This window comes from Arachis ipaensis, chromosome B10 (genome assembly GCF_059453495.1).
Source record: "Arachis ipaensis isolate K30076 ecotype BB chromosome B10, ASM5945349v1, whole genome shotgun sequence".
NCBI classification, from domain to species: Eukaryota; Viridiplantae; Streptophyta; class Magnoliopsida; order Fabales; family Fabaceae; genus Arachis; species Arachis ipaensis.
In genome coordinates, this window is record NC_142435.1 from 78,113,921 (window position 1) to 78,129,577 (window position 15,657).

The window sequence follows — 15,657 nt, forward strand, 5'->3', positions numbered from 1 at the left end:
ATGGTATCATAAAGCTTTTGGGATCCTTAAGCTTTTCTGGTAAGCTTGTTAGGATGACTGCACTGCATTCTTCAGTGAGAAAAACATTTTCTGTTTCTCTCCAATCCTTCTTATGACTTAAGATCTCTTTCATGAACTTAACATAAGAGGGTATTTGCTCAAGTGCCTCTACAAACGGAATCTTTATTTCAAGAGTCCTGAGATAGTCTGCAAAGCGGGCAAATTGTTTATCCTGTTCTGCTTGGTGGAGTTTTTGAGGATAAGGTATTTTGGCTTTATATTCTTCAACCTTAGTTGCTGGAGGTTTATTTCCTACAGAGGCAGGTTGAGAAGCCTTCTTGAGGGAGTTATTATCAGCACTTGCAGGTGTCTGATCCCTCACTGGCGTTTGAACGCCAGAACTGGACATGGATTGGGCGTTTAACGCCAGTTTTTCACCCTTTTCTGGCGTTTGAATGCCAGACTTGTTCCTCTCTGGGCTCTTACTGTCCTCAGAGGGATTTTGGGTAGCAAGTTGCTCATCCCTTGTCAGCTGTTCTTTTCTTGGCTTTCTGCTGCTTTGAGTTGAGGTATTTAACCTTTTTCCACTTCTTAATTGAACTGCTTGGCATTCCTCTGTTATCTGTTTTGATAACTACTGTTTTGCCTGATTCAATTGTGATTCCATATCCTTGTTAGCAAGTTTGGTTTCTTGTAGCATCTCTTTAAATTCTGCTAACTCCCTTGTTATAGAAGATAGTTGCTGATTGTGTTCAGCAACTTGTTCCTGAGGACTAAAGTCAGTTGATACTACCTTAGCTCCTTTTTCAATGGAGGACTCGTTACTTATGTACAGATGCTGATTTCTAGCAACTATATCGATAAGCTCTTGAGCCTCTTCAATAGTCTTTCTCATGTGTATAGATCCACCAGCGGAGTGGTCTAGAGATATCTGAGCCAGCCCGTAGTAGAAGTTGTCTAATTGCATCCACTCTGAAAGTATTTCAGAGGGGCATTTCCTTAGAATCACTCTGTACCTCTCCCAAGCATTATAAAGGGATTCATCATCCTTTTGTTTAAAGCCTTGGATGTCCAGCCTTAGCTGTGTCATCCTTTTTGGAGGGAAATATTGATTCAGGAATTTTTCTGATAATTGTTTCCATGTTCTTATGCTTGCTGTAGGTTAGTTATTTAACCACCTTTTAGCTTGATCTTTTATAGCAAATGGAAATAGTAATAATCTGTATATATCCTGATCTACTTTCTTGTCACGTACTGTGTCAGCAATTTGTAAGAACTGTACCAGAAACTCAGTAGGTTCTTCCTGTGGAAGACCAGAATACTGGTAATTTTACTGCACCATGACAATGAGCTGAGGATTTAGCTCAAAACTGCTTGCTTTGATAGGAGGTATACAAATACTGCTCCCATATGTAGCAGTAATGGGGTTAGCATATGACCCCAGAGTCCTTCTGGACTGTTCATTTCCATTTAGGTCCATGATGGATAAAAGGGAATTGATATGGATTGCAAATAAAGTTTATTTTTGTTTTTATTTTATTTAAGTAGAAACAAACCGAATAGTTAAAAATAAATAAAAATAATAAGATAAAATAAAATAATTAGAAATTAAAGTATAAATTTCGAAAACTAAGAGAAAAATAAATTTAAAAACTAAAATGATTACTTAATTAAGAAGATTTGAAAAACTTTGGATATGATTTTGAAAAAGATTTTGAATTTTGAAATTTCAAAACTAAGATAAGATAGAATAAAAAGTTTTAAAATAAAAATCTGAATTGTTAAAGGAAAATTCAAAAATTAATTAAAATAAAGAGAAAAGATATTTTTGAATTTAATGAAGAAAGAGAAAAACAGTAAAAATGACACCAAACTTAAAATATGAAACTAAACTCAAACAGAAAAACTCAATTATTAGTTTATAAAAAATTTTCAAAAAAATTGAAAAAGAAAATAAGGATTTTAAAAAAGAAGTTTCAACCAAAAATAATAATAGAAGACTCTAAACTAAAAAGAAAAATTTTTCCTAATCTAAGGAACAAAATTAACCGTCAGTTGTCCAAACTCGAACAATTCCCGGCAACGGCGCCAAAAACTTGGTGCACGAATTGTAAATCACACTTTTCGCAACTCGTACCACTAACCAGCAAGTGCACTGGGTCGTCCAAGTAATACCTTACGTGAGTAAGAGTCGATCCTACGGAGATTGTCGGCTTGAAGCAAGATATGGTTATTTTGTAATTCTTAGTCAGAAAATTAATAATAAAAATGGTTGGGTTTGTGAGAAGTAATTAACATAAAATAAATAATACTTGTTATGCGGTATTGGAGAACAGATTGAGGTTTTGGAGATGCTCTGTCTTCTGAATCTCTGCTTTCCTACTATCTTCTTCTTCACGCACGCAGGTCTCCTTCCATGGCAAGCTGTATGTTGGTGGATCACCGTTGTCAATGGCTACCATCCGTCCTCTCAGTGAAAATGGTCCAAGTGCACTGTCACCGTATGACTAATCATCTGTCGGTTCTCACTCATGTTGGAATAGAATCCATTGATTCTTTTGGGTCTGTCACTACGCCCAACACTCGCGAATTTGAAGCTCGTCACAGTCATCCCTTCCCAGATCCTACTCGGAATACCACAGACAAGGTTTAGACTTTCCGGATCTCAGGAATGGCAGCCAATAATTCTAGCCTACACCACGAAGACTCTGATCATGAACCAGGAGGCTAAGAGATACACACTCAAGCTAGTGCAGATAGAACGGAGGTGGTTGTTAGGCACGCGTTCATAGGTGCGAATGATGATGAGTATCACGGATCATCACATTCATCAGGGTGAAGTGCGAGTGAATATCTTAGAATAGAAACAAGCGTGATTGAATGAAAAACAGTAGTAATTGCATTAATTCATCGAAACACAGCAGAGCTCCTCACCCCCAACCATGGGGTTTAGAGACTCATGCCATCAGGAATACAATATTCAGATGTGAAAAATGTCATGAGGTACAAAATAAGTCTCTAAAAGTAGTTTTTATACTAAACTAGTAGCTAGGGTTACAGAAAATAAGTAACTAAGTGCAGATAGTGCAGAAATTCACTTCCGGGGCCCACTTGGTGTGTGCTTGGGCTGAGCATTGAGCTTTACACGTGTAGAGGCTTCTCTTGGAGTTAAACGCCAAGTCGCAGCCTGTTTGTGGCGTTTAACTCTGGTTTGTAACCTGTTTCTGGCGTTTAACTTCAGAATAGGGTAGGAAGTTGGCGTTTAAACACCAGTTTTCTTCGTCAAAACTCGGGCAAAGTATGGACTATTATATATTTCTTGAAAGCCCTGGATGTCTACTTTCCAATGCAATTGGGAGCGCGCCAATTGGGTTTTTGTAGCTCCAAAAACCAACAGCATCTGCAGTCCTTTTTCAGCCTCTGAATCAGATTTTTGCTCAGGTCCCTCAATTTCAGCCAGAAAATACATGAAATCACAAGAAAACACAAAAACTCATAGTAAAGTCCAGAAATGTAATTTTTGCATAAAAACTAACAAAAATATACTAAAAAGTAGCTAAATCCTACTAAAAACTATATGAAAGTACCCCCAAAAAGCGTATAAAATATCCGCTCATCAGTTGCGCCGATCATGTCTATCAATCTTCTGGTGTAGATCTTCTATGCTTTGATGGGTGGGTCTTTTTGGTGGTGGTGACGATGAGGTGGAAGGAAGAGTAGGCTGAGGGGCTATGTCAAGGCTTGGGTTGTTCATAGGAAGCTGTAAGTATTTTCCGCTTGGGACAACATCGCCCTTAGCCGGAATTATAGCCTTCCCAAGGAATACCCGCAGCAGCAACTAAATCAGACACGAAAGCTGGAAATGGCAAATTATCCCAAGCGTGGACTTGACCCATCGCTTGCTTGATAAGAAGCAGAATGTTCGCCGGTCTCTCCGCGAGAACACACCAGACAAGCAAGGCGAGATCCGCCGTGAAGGACGACTTGTGGGTGCTAGGTAGCACATAGTGGGATAGGATCTGGGCCCAAGCTCTAGCTTCTATAGTGAGAGAACATGCGTCAATGCACTTGGACCGCATCCGGAGTCGACCATGGGTCCAAAATGTCTCTGGTTCAGCAATGACTCAGAGAATCGAGTCCCAATCAAAACCAAACTCTTCTTGCTAACGTAAGACCTCTTGGTAGCCATCCATGTCATTTGGTACCGGTAGGACATTAAGCACTTGCTGAATAGGCTCTTCTAAAATTGAGACTTGCTTCCGGTGCACGTATACCGATTGAAGAGAAGGAAGATGGTAGTTAGTGTAGAATTCTACCACCCATGAGAGGTTGACCTCCTGTGGTTTTCTCAGAAGAAACTCCCATCCTCGCTGTTCAATGTGGGGTAGAATACAATGAGTAACTTTGTCCGGCGGGGCGAGTAGATGCTCGGCATGATAGTTCCTTTCAACCATGACGGGGAACACAAGTTCATAGAAGCGGTTGGAGAACCTTGAAGAATCCCTTGCCGGTTTGCTCTTCTCTTTTTCATCAATAGGAGCGGATGCCTTCGCCTTCTTAGATAGGGGTTTGGCTCCTAATGTAGGGTGCGCCTTGGAGTTTGACTTTTGGGGTGCCCTCTTTGTGGCTGGTTTCCTTAAAGCTTTCTCCTTGCCTTTTTTGGTGGCCATCTTGAAAAAAGAAAAGGAAAGAGGGAAAGCATTAAACCCAAAGAATCATCTCAACAAAAACATGCAAGTGAAAGGTAGTGCCCAAAAGAAGTAGTGCAACAAAATGATCATAGAGGCATGGGTCACAACACTTGGCATGGGATGCAAGAGTGAGTAAAGCATGTAATATGGCATGAGAAGAATAATCTCAAGCATCTATAACAAAGAGCAAGTCATGTTCAATGAGTATCTAATTAGCAAGAATAAAGTAAAGTGGACTCAATGCACTTAGAAGAGAGCAAGTGAATGAGGAGGAAGCACCAAATTAAAGGTATAAGACTAAAATAAACCAAAAAGGCATTCGTACATTTCCTCGAACACTTGGTGCGCAGTTATCAAGCAATGAGCAAATATGAGATACTTGACCAATCATAGTCCCCAAAATAAAATATAAATCATCATACAACATCACCTACTTACAAGGATAATGAAAGATAACAAGAAGATCTATCAAAGCAAATTAAAACTCAAGTCCAACATCCATGGAAAACAAGAAAAGAAAAAGTAAACAAACAAAAAGCAAGTAGTATAATTATGCAACTAAAAGAAAAATTAAGAGAATCAACAAAAAGAAACATGTAAATAGAAGAAGAGATTATGCAAAGAGAGTAAGAGATGAGGTATAGAAGAAGTAGAACCTTGAGAAGTGTAAAAGAACAAGGTGGAGTTTTCTTTTGTGAAAAAGGAGAAAGAGAGATGAGAGATGTAGTGCCACCGGAGGTGGTGGTGGTCGCCGGTGAGTGGCCGGAGACGGTGGTGGTGGATTATGGAAGAGGAAGAAGAGAGGAGATGTAATGGAGAAAGAAGAAGAAAGGAAAAGAGGTGAGAGAAGGAAAGAAGCAGGGCGCGCTAGCTTTAAAACTGGTTCACGCGACCGACGCGCGTGCACGGTGCGCTTGCGCATCGGTGAGGGTTGAGCGAGGGACGCGTACGCGTCAAGGGCACGTACGCGTGAGGACAATTGGGTTCCTGTCACAGAGTTGGCACAAAGTAGGCCTAACTCTCGGTTATTTGTACCAGAGTTGGCATACAGCATAGGTGCGCAGACGCATGCTTGAGGAAGTTGGCGATCGGCGCGGACGCATCAAGTACGCCTGTGCGTCAGTCGCGGGCATAGAATAGGCACAAATATGGCACAACTCTCTGGTTTTTGTACCAGGGAGTCCAGATTCCACAGCCGACGTGCGCGCGCATGATGCACTTGCGCGTCGATGGCTAAGTGGCAAGGGGCGCACAGGCGTCACGCACGCTTGCGCGTGGGTGCCTGGCATGAAATGGGTATAAAGTGGGCATAACTCCCGGGTTTTTGTACCAGGAGTGTAAAATGCACCACCGGCCTGCGCGCATACAGCACACTTGCGCGCGGATGCTCCCTCTCTTTTTTTTTAAACAACATAGAAAGGGTTATTCTAATACATTCTTGGTAGGTGTTTAAGCTAGATAGTAAAGGAAACACTCACAAATTCATGCACTATTCAAAATAAAGCATTTTCTCCAACTTTAATAATTCATCCATACCAAGAATGATGGAATTTATATGAACATTCTAATAAGTCAACAAGATCAACAAAACTATCATTCCTAAGCAATCAACAACATCAAGAAGTCATAAAATGTACAAGAATCTAAAGCTAAAAGCAAGAAGGTATATACAAGGAAGATCTTACCACGGTGGGGTGCCTCCCACCAAGCACTTTTCTTTAACGTCCTTAAGTTGGATGGTCCTTCGCTTAAGCTTCCTCTTCTTTTGGTGCATCCTCAAGTAGGAGCACTTCCACTTCTCTTGGTGACTTGTAGCCATGGTACTTCTTCACTCTATGTCCATTCACTTTGAAAGTTATGTCACTTTGAGGGTGAAATAATTCTACCACTCCATAGGGCTTTATCTCTTTCACCTTGAAGGGTCCTTCCCATCTAGAACGGAGCTTGCCAGGCATAAATCGAAGCCTCGAGTTGTAGAGGAGGACCTCATCACCTTGAAAATCCTTCCTTCGGATGTAGTGATCATGAAAGGCTTTAGTCTTTTCCTTGTAGATCCGGGCATTCTCATATGCCTCCATCCTCAAACATTCAAGCTCCTCTAGTTGCAATTTTCTGGCCACACCCGCCTTGGTGAAATCCATGTTACACTGCTTTACCGCCTACTAGGCTTTATGCTCAATTTCAACCGGAAGGTGGCATGCCTTACCATAGACGATTCAGAAGGGACTCATCCCTAACGGAGTCTTGTAGGCCGTCCTGTACGCCCATAGTGCATCTCCTGACCGGAGGCTCCAATCCTTCCTTTGTGGATTTACCACTTTCTCTAAAATTCTCTTAATCTCCCGGTTGGACACTTCCGCTTGTCCGTTGGTTTGTGGGTGATAAGCAGTGGCGACCTTATGCAATACCCTATAGTGCTTGAGTAGTGCCTCTACTTTCCTCTTACAAAAGTGGGATCCTTGGTCGCTCACAATTGCTCGTGGTGACCCATAATGGCATACAATGTTATTTCTAATAAAAGAAATGACGGTATTGGCGTCATCAAGGAGGGTAGGTATTGCTTCTACCCACTTTGACACGTAGTCAACCGCTAACAGAATATATAGATACCCACTTGAGTTGGGAAACGGTCCCATAAAGTCAATACCCCATATATCAAATATCTCACAAAACAACATAGGTTGCTGAGGCATCTCATCCCTTTGGGACGTATTTCCTGACTTCTGACACTGATTGCAAGACACACAGAATCGGTTAGCATCCTTGAATAAGGTTGGCCACCAGAATCCATAATCCAACACCTTTTTAGTTGTCCTTTGTGGGCCAAAGTGGCCACCACATTCGAACGAATGGAGAGCTTCAAGAATGGGTTGAATTTCAGATTCCATGACATATCTTCGAATTACTTGGTCCACTCCCCTCTTCCACAAGTGAGGGTCATCCCAAATGTAGTATTTGGAATCACTCCTCAACTTGTCTCTTTGGTGTTTAGAAAAGTTAGGAGGGAAGATTTTTGCAACCAAGTAGTTCGCCATTAGTGAAAACCAAGGAAAGCTATCCGACACAGCATGCAAACTATCCAATGGGAATGAGTCATTGATCGGAAATATGTCAAATTTTAAATTCTCAAGCGGCTTAAATGATCTAAAACCAAGTTTTGAGATCCACTCCGATCCCTAATATCAATGTCGAATTCTTGCAAAAGCAAGATCCAACGTATGAGTCTAGGTTTTGACTCATTCTTTGTCAATAAGTACTTCAAAACTGTATGATCCGTGTATACCACTAACTTGGACCCTAGCAAGTAAGACCTGAATTTATCTAAAGCATGAACAATAGCTAGGAGTTCCTTTTCTGTAATGGTATAGTTGGATTGTGCTGCATCCAATGTTTTAGAAGAGTAAGCAATGACATAAGGAAGTTTACCATCGCGCTATGCAAGCGCGGCACCTACAACATGGTTTGACGCATCGCACATTATCTCAAATGGCTACGTCTAGTTGGGGCCTCACACAATCGGTGCTGTGGTAAGAACTCTCCTTAACTCTTCAAATGCACTCACACATGCATTGTCAAACTCAAAGTCCACATCTTTTTGGAGCAGGCGCGACAATGGCAAAGCAATCTTGCTGAAATCCTTAATAAAGCGCCTGTAAAATCCTGCATGTTCCAAAAACGAGCGGACCTCCTGATGCGCATAAACTAGTTATGCCACGATTTAGGAAATTGCACGATCGGCAAAATTCCTTCCGGCAAGTGCACCGGTTATCGTCAAGTAAAAACTCACAATAGAGTGAGGTCGAATCCCACAAGGATTGGTTGAATGAGCAATTCGGATTAGAAGTGTGTCTAGTTGAGCGGAATCAAGAATTAGATGAGAATTGCGGAATGTAAAATTGGCGGGAAACGTAAATGGCAAGAAATTGAAATGGCGGAATCTTAAATTGCATGAATTAAAGAGCAGAAGCTAAATTGCTGAAATTAAAAGGGAATGGGGGTGATTGCATGAATTGAGTTGCAGAATGTAAAGAGAAAGTGGAAATCGGAGATGGGGAATTCATTGGGTTATAGGAGATATTGAGATCTCCGAATCAAAACATTTTTATCTCTTCCTCAACCAATGCGTTCATTGAATTTTGCTTGGCAATCTTATATGATTGGATCCCAATCCCTTGGCTCACCAATTCTCTCTAAAAACAAACAAATTCCCAATCCCTTGGTTTAAATGTTCATAAGAAGAGATGATGCTCGATCACTGATTATACCACACAGTTTCATGAACCACAATTTGGTAGGATTACATGTCACAATATCCATCCAAACCCCAATCCAATTCACTGTGAGAAAGCTTCTCTAGCATGAATCCTCCATTCCTTTCCCAAGGTTCCGAAGGATTCCAATTATGGGTAGTTTCTTTCCCAAGACAACTACCCAATGGAATTAGATCGAGAAGCTTTCTAACAAAATTCAAGAGAAAAGATTGAAGAAGAAGATAAACTATTATTGATTCATTGAATTACAATAGAGCTCCCTAACCCAATGAAAGGGGGTTTAGTGAGTCATAGCTCTGAATTCAATTACAAAGGTATGAAAACTAGCAAAATGAAAAGGTAAAAGTTCCCCTAACTTAAATTCTATCCTATTTATACACTTTCTATATTGAGCTTCTGTTGTGTTTCTTGGGCTTTGAGGCCTCTCCCTGCTTTCCTTTTGCTTTGGGTTTATGATCCATAATCTTGATGAGGCTGCTATTCCACATTCTGTAACATTCATTGAGCCAACTTAGTGATAATCAAGTAATGACACATGACTCAACAAATTGAAATTCCAGACTCATCAATCCTTCAGGCCCAATCCCATAAACCATGATATTCAATTGGGTTTCATACCAGAGTAAGTTTAAGTTAATGTTTGTGCTCAAAAGCTAACTTAAACTGCAATATTTTTGGCCCAGAAACCTTTTCCAATAGTGGCGTTTAAGTTGCAGTTTAAGCTTAAACTGCAGCTTAAACGCCAGACACTTCCAGTGATGCCTTTTGTGGAAGCACGTTTAAGCTTCAGTTTAAGGTTAAACTGAAGCTTAAACGTGGAAATGGAAGAAGGCAGCCCTGGAGGGTAACGTAGTCGAACACGTTTAAGCTTCAGTTTAAGGTTAAACTGAAGCTTAAACGTGGAGATAGGAAAGGCAGCCCTGGAGGTCGAACACGTTTAAGCTCCAGTTTAAGGTTAAACTGGAGCTTAAACGTGGAAGCGGAGAAAGCAACCCCTAGAGGTCGAACACGTTTAAGCTCCAGTTTAAGGTTAAACTGGAGCTTAAACGTGGAAATGGAGAAAGCAACCCTGGAGGAGAAAACTTGGTCGAACACGTTTAAGCTCCAGTTTAAGGTTAAACTGGAGCTTAAACGTGGAATTGGCTCCCTGGTGCATTTCCCATTTCTGGCGTTTAACTTCCAGTTTAAGGTTAAACTGGAGGTTAAACGCCACTTTCACCCTTTCCTCAGCTTTCATGATTTTGGTAGTTTAAGTTCCAGTTTAAGCTTAAACTAGAACTTAAACTCCACATGTGATATTCAACCTTCCTTTATTGATTTTTGTTGCTTCCTTGCCTAGCCTCTTCTTCCCTGAAATCATCCAAACAACTGCATCAAAGTCTTGCAAATTTTCATGAGAATCTTCCATTCATAGCATTCAAGTAATATAACTAAAAACTCATGAAATTTGCATAAAAATCATGCTGTTTGGATGGTTCATTGCTTTGTTATTCGTTTAACCATTCTTGGTTACTTTAAGCTCAAGAAAGTGCATAAAACAACTAAAACTAACAGAAAAATGCTAGTGAAACTCGCCTAAGATGCCTTGGCATCACAACACCAAACTTAATACTTGCTTGTCCCTAAGCAAGTCCTGAGTTATTTGAGAAGAAAGTATGAAACAGAAAGCAATTACATTGGCTATATTAGTAAGCACTTGAAGTTCATCAGAAGGGTTTTATGCAGAAAGTTGCAGTATCACTTTTTCATTCTTATCAGGTAAGATTATCACTTTTTCATTGCATTCATCAAACACTGCTATGGCCTCTTGTTATTCTTATGTCCTTGGCACTTTTCTCTTCTTTGTTTTTCTTTTCTTTTTCTTTGAGCTCCTTTGCTCCTTGTTTGCTTAGTGTCACGTGTTGCACAAGCCTTTGGCATTTTCTTTTTCTTATCAGTGCACTACACATATCCACTGCAGGCATTTTAGTTCACATTTCTTCTTGAGACATTGGTGCCCAGCACCTCTTTGTGTGACTAAATGTTTTGTATTTAGGTTGCTCTTGATAATGGACTTTTGGTTGATAATCCCGGGTTAGTTAACCCAAGTTACCAAGTGTTGAAACACTCCTCAGAACCTATTCATCCAAGCATATCCTTAATACATAAACACCACAGGCATTTGTCTCAGAAGTTCGAACCATTGGTGCCTAGCTTATTTTCTCAATTTTTTTTTTTGCTTTTTGGTTGCCCTTTTTCAGTGGCTTTTTCTTCTTCTTTTTCTTTCTTTTTCATGGCCAAAGACATTTATTCATCAAGATCCATAGACAGTTTTCAATTTCTACACAAAAAATGATAATTCTACACTCTATTTCCAATGATCTGACTAAACAATCAAGCATGCATACCACCACTTAATTCTACTTGATTTGTCACTAATTGAGCCAAGCTACTTTTGTTCAAACTTTTCTTTTAATTTTTGGAAACAGAACAAGCATGGCAAGTATTTGTTTAAGAAGGTGAAGTTATATCCAAACATCTAGGCATTCACTTTATTCAAAGCAATAAACAGACACTCATACTAAAAACTTCACATTCCAGAAAGATTCAACAATTACAGTTTAAATCAGAACAAGCATGCTTTTGTTTGCCCTTTTTAAAGAATTGTCAAGGAACAATACCACCTTGTGAAATTCCTTGTTTTCTCTTTGTTGCCAGGAAACAATTTGATTTCTCCTTCTTCTCCTAGTTGTTGTTTCATGCTCTTTCTAAGATCCTTGTTTCCTTTCCTGCAAAGAGTGATGAAGTTGCTTGCTTCTCAAGCACTTGAGTGGTTAGCTTAACTATATATGGGTAAGTGTCTGAGTCTTAAGTTGGTGTGTGAACACCAAACTTAGTCTTCTACTTACTCCTCTGCTCTTTGAGTCCTTGAATTCTCCTTGGAATGAAGTTGCTGCTAAGGATTTTAAGCATTCCTGTGATTGCTTAGAATGGTTGTTCCTTTCATATAATTCAAAGGTTGTTGTGTTCAGTTGATCTTTATGGTGGAACACCAAACTTAGAGTCACACATTCCCCTTTGAATTATTGATCCACGAATTCATTGTTTGGTGTGAAACACCAAACTTAATTCTTTGCAATGCACAGAAACTACTTCACCCTTTTTATTGAAACAAATAAAAGAAACAGCAAAGGGGTATTACCTCAGGTTGGGTTGCCTCCCAACAAGCGCTTCTTTAACGTCATTAGCTTGACGGTTGCCCCTTGTTAGGGTGGATTGTAGTGCTTGATGTCCTCTCCTCTTACTATGAAAACGTCCCCATTTGATTCCTTCATGATTTCCAAATGTTCCATAGAAAGAACTTTCCTGATTGTGAACACTTGAGGGAGCTGGGAAGGAATGGTTTTGAGGCCAGGTGGGATTGGCAGATAATGACTTGATATCACTTTATCTCCCGGAGAGAAACCTTCAGTGGGAATTTTCTTGTTTCTCCACCCTCTTGGCAATTTCTTTACAATTCTTCCCTTTCTCTTGAGGATTTCTTCATTGACCCTTATGCCAGGAGGATCCTTTTGATCTGTTTCTATTGATTCTTGTGGCTTTAACTCTTGCAATTCTTGTTTGCCTTCCAAGGACTGTTTCAGAGTTTCAGCTGCTGGATTGCTTTCCTCCAAACACAGATGGCTACTATCATCCTTAGGCTTTTCAGGTTCTGGTTCAGGCTCAGATGCAGGTTTGAAAACATTGAAAATGAGCTGTTCATCATGTATTCTCAAAATTAGCTCTCCTTGTTCTACATCTATGAGCGCTCTAGCAGTGGCTAGAAATGGCCTTCCCAGAATGATAGGGTGTAGGTAGCTTTCCTCCATGTCCAAAATGACAAAGTCTGTGGGGAAGAAATAATTTCCCACTTTCACCAGCACATTTTCAACTACCCCTTCAGCTTGCTTCTGAGTTTTGTCAGCCAGTTGTATGATTACATCAGTGGATCTCACCTCATTCAGTTGTAGCCTCTTCATAAGAGTCAGAGGCATCACATTTATGCTAGCTCCTAGATCACAGAATCCTTTGTCAATTTTTGTTTCCCCTATGATGCAGGGGATATGAAAACTTCCTGGGTCTGTTTTCTTAGAGACTATGTCCTTCTTGATGATGGCACTGCATTCTTTGTTCATTATTACAGTTTGTCCTCCCTTCAAAACTCTTTTCTTGCTCAGCAATTCCTTTAAATACTTGATATGTGTAGGCATCTGCTGGAGAATCTCAAGGAAGGGAATATTGATATGGAGAGACTTAAATGTCTCTAAAAACCTTGAATAGGTTTTCCCTTTTTCACCTCCTCCTAACCTCTGAGGAAATGGTGCTTTTGGTTGGTATGTTTCCAGCATGCCTTTTTGCAGTTCCTTGGCTTGCTCAGTTTCACTTTCCTGCTTAGCTTCTTCCACACCTTCCTTCAATATAGTGATGGCCTTGCATTCTTCCCATCTCACTCCCTTTTGTTCCCCTTTAGGATTCTTTTCTGTGTCACTAGGGAACACTACAATTGACTTGGGGGCTGTTGAGATAGCTCTCCCACTTGAGACTCCATCCTCTTGAGTTTTTCACCATGGTTCCTTAAGGTAGATCTCACATCATCCCTAAAGCTTTTCAACTCACTTATGTCCTGACACATGTTTGCAAGCGTTCCTTCTATCCTGTTTAATTGATCTTGAAATTGTTGGTTCGGATTAGGTTGGGTAGGTTGATTATTTTGGCCATGATATGATGGTTGGGAGTAAGTGTTTTGTGTGGCTTGGTATGATCTTTGGTTGGAGTTTTGGTATGTGGAATTGTTATGTTGGTTATGGTTGTAAGGTTTGTGGTTTTGTGGTCGGGTTTGTTGGTTCCCCCACCCAAAGTTTGGGTGGTTTTTCCATCCTGGGTTGTAAGTGTTGGAATGTGGATCATATGATTGCCTTTGTTGGTTTCCCACATAGTTGGCCTCTTCCCAATCACCTCCTTCAGTGCTTACTTCCTCTTGATCTTGTGTGTGTATTGCAGCCACTTGCTTTGTTTCTAATTTCCTGGTGAGCTCTGCTAGTTGCTTGGCAAACACCTTGTTTTGGGCTAAAATTGTATCAACATGGTTCAGCTCCATGACTCCCTTAGTGTTGTGTCTCTCTGAAGCATAGTAGTACTCATTCTCAGCCACTGTCTCAATCACTTCAATGGCTTCTTCCACAGTCTTTTTCCTGTTCAATGAACCTCCTGATGAATGGTCTATAGCCTTCCTTGATTCATAAGAAAGTCCATCATAGAAAATGTGCAATTGCACCCAGTCATGGAACATGTCTGGTGGGCATTTCCTTGTCAAATCCTTGAACCTCTCCCATGCCTCGTAGAGAGTTTCACCATCTTGTTGTCTAAAAGTCTGAACCTCAGATCGAAGCCTATTGACCTTTTGTGGGGGGTAGAAACGTGCCAGAAACTTGCTTTCCACCTCGTCCCATGTTGTTAGGCTCCCCCTTGGGAATGATTCCAGCCACTTAGCTGCCTTGTCCCTAAGTGAAAATGGGAACAAAAGCAGTTTATAGGCATCTTCCTGGACTCCATTAGACTTCACAGTGTCGCAAATTCTCAGGAATTTTGTGAGATGTTGGTTTGGGTCTTCATTAGCACTCCCACCAAATGAACAATGATTCTCCACAAGTGATATTAGCTGTGGTTTGAGCTCAAAATTGTTGGCCTGAATGGGTGGTTTCTGAATGCTGCTACCACAATTCCCAGATGTTGGGTTTATGTATGAACCAAGAACCCTCCTCTCGGGAATGGCATTGTTTCCATCAGCTCTCCCATGGTTATGAACTTCTCTTTCCATGTTGAGATCTAGAGCTTCCTCAAAATTGTCCTCAGATTCTCCTTCAGATTCTTCTTCTCCCAGTACTCTCTTCCCTCTTGCTTCCCTTCTAAGTCTATGAAGGGTCCTCTCTGGTTCGGTATATGGAGGAGTTGATGTCTCTCCTCTCCTACCTGTCATACAAGAACACAGCACAGGCAACAAACAAGTAAAATACTCTTGGTTAATGGAAGAGTATGGTTAGAGCAGTTGAGGAATTAATTCAAATAGTTAGTGAGTCAGTGAGTTAGTTGCTTGAATTTAAAGGCATAAAGAAAGAAAGCATGTAACAGAGTGCAGAAATTAAAATTCAACAAATAACTTGAACTGAATTAACAAAGCAAAAAAAAATGCTCAATCTAGTTAACTTCCAATTGGAGAATTGTCAATCGAAAACCAATCCCCGGCAACGGCGCCATAACCTTGATGCGCATAAACTAGTTATGCCACGATTTAGGAAATTGCACGATCGGCAAAATTCCTTCCGGCAAGTGCACCGGTTATCGTCAAGTAAAAACTCACAATAGAGTGAGGTCGAATCCCACAAGGATTGGTTGAATGAGCAATTCGGATTAGAAGTGTGTCTAGTTGAGCGGAATCAAGAATTAGATGAGAATTGCGGAATGTAAAATTGGCGGGAAACGTAAATGGCAAGAAATTGAAATGGCGGAATCTTAAATTGCATGAATTAAAGAGCAGAAGCTAAATTGCTGAAATTAAAAGGGAATGGGGGTGATTGCATGAATTGAGTTGCAGAATGTAAAGAGAAAGTGGAAATCGGAGATGGGGAATTCATTGGGTTATAGGAGATATTGAGATCTCCGAATCAAAACATTTTTAT

The 15,657-nt window shown here is 40.5% G+C and overlaps 1 non-coding gene across 1 annotated transcript; it reads left to right on the forward strand.

Moving 5' to 3' along the window:
• Positions 1 to 14,268: 14,268 nt before the first annotated feature.
• On the forward strand, positions 14,269 to 14,372 carry LOC148580527 (small nucleolar RNA R71). Its single transcript, XR_015896124.1, has one exon. It is a non-coding gene; the product is annotated as a small nucleolar RNA R71 (small nucleolar RNA).
• Positions 14,373 to 15,657: the final 1,285 nt, after the last annotated feature.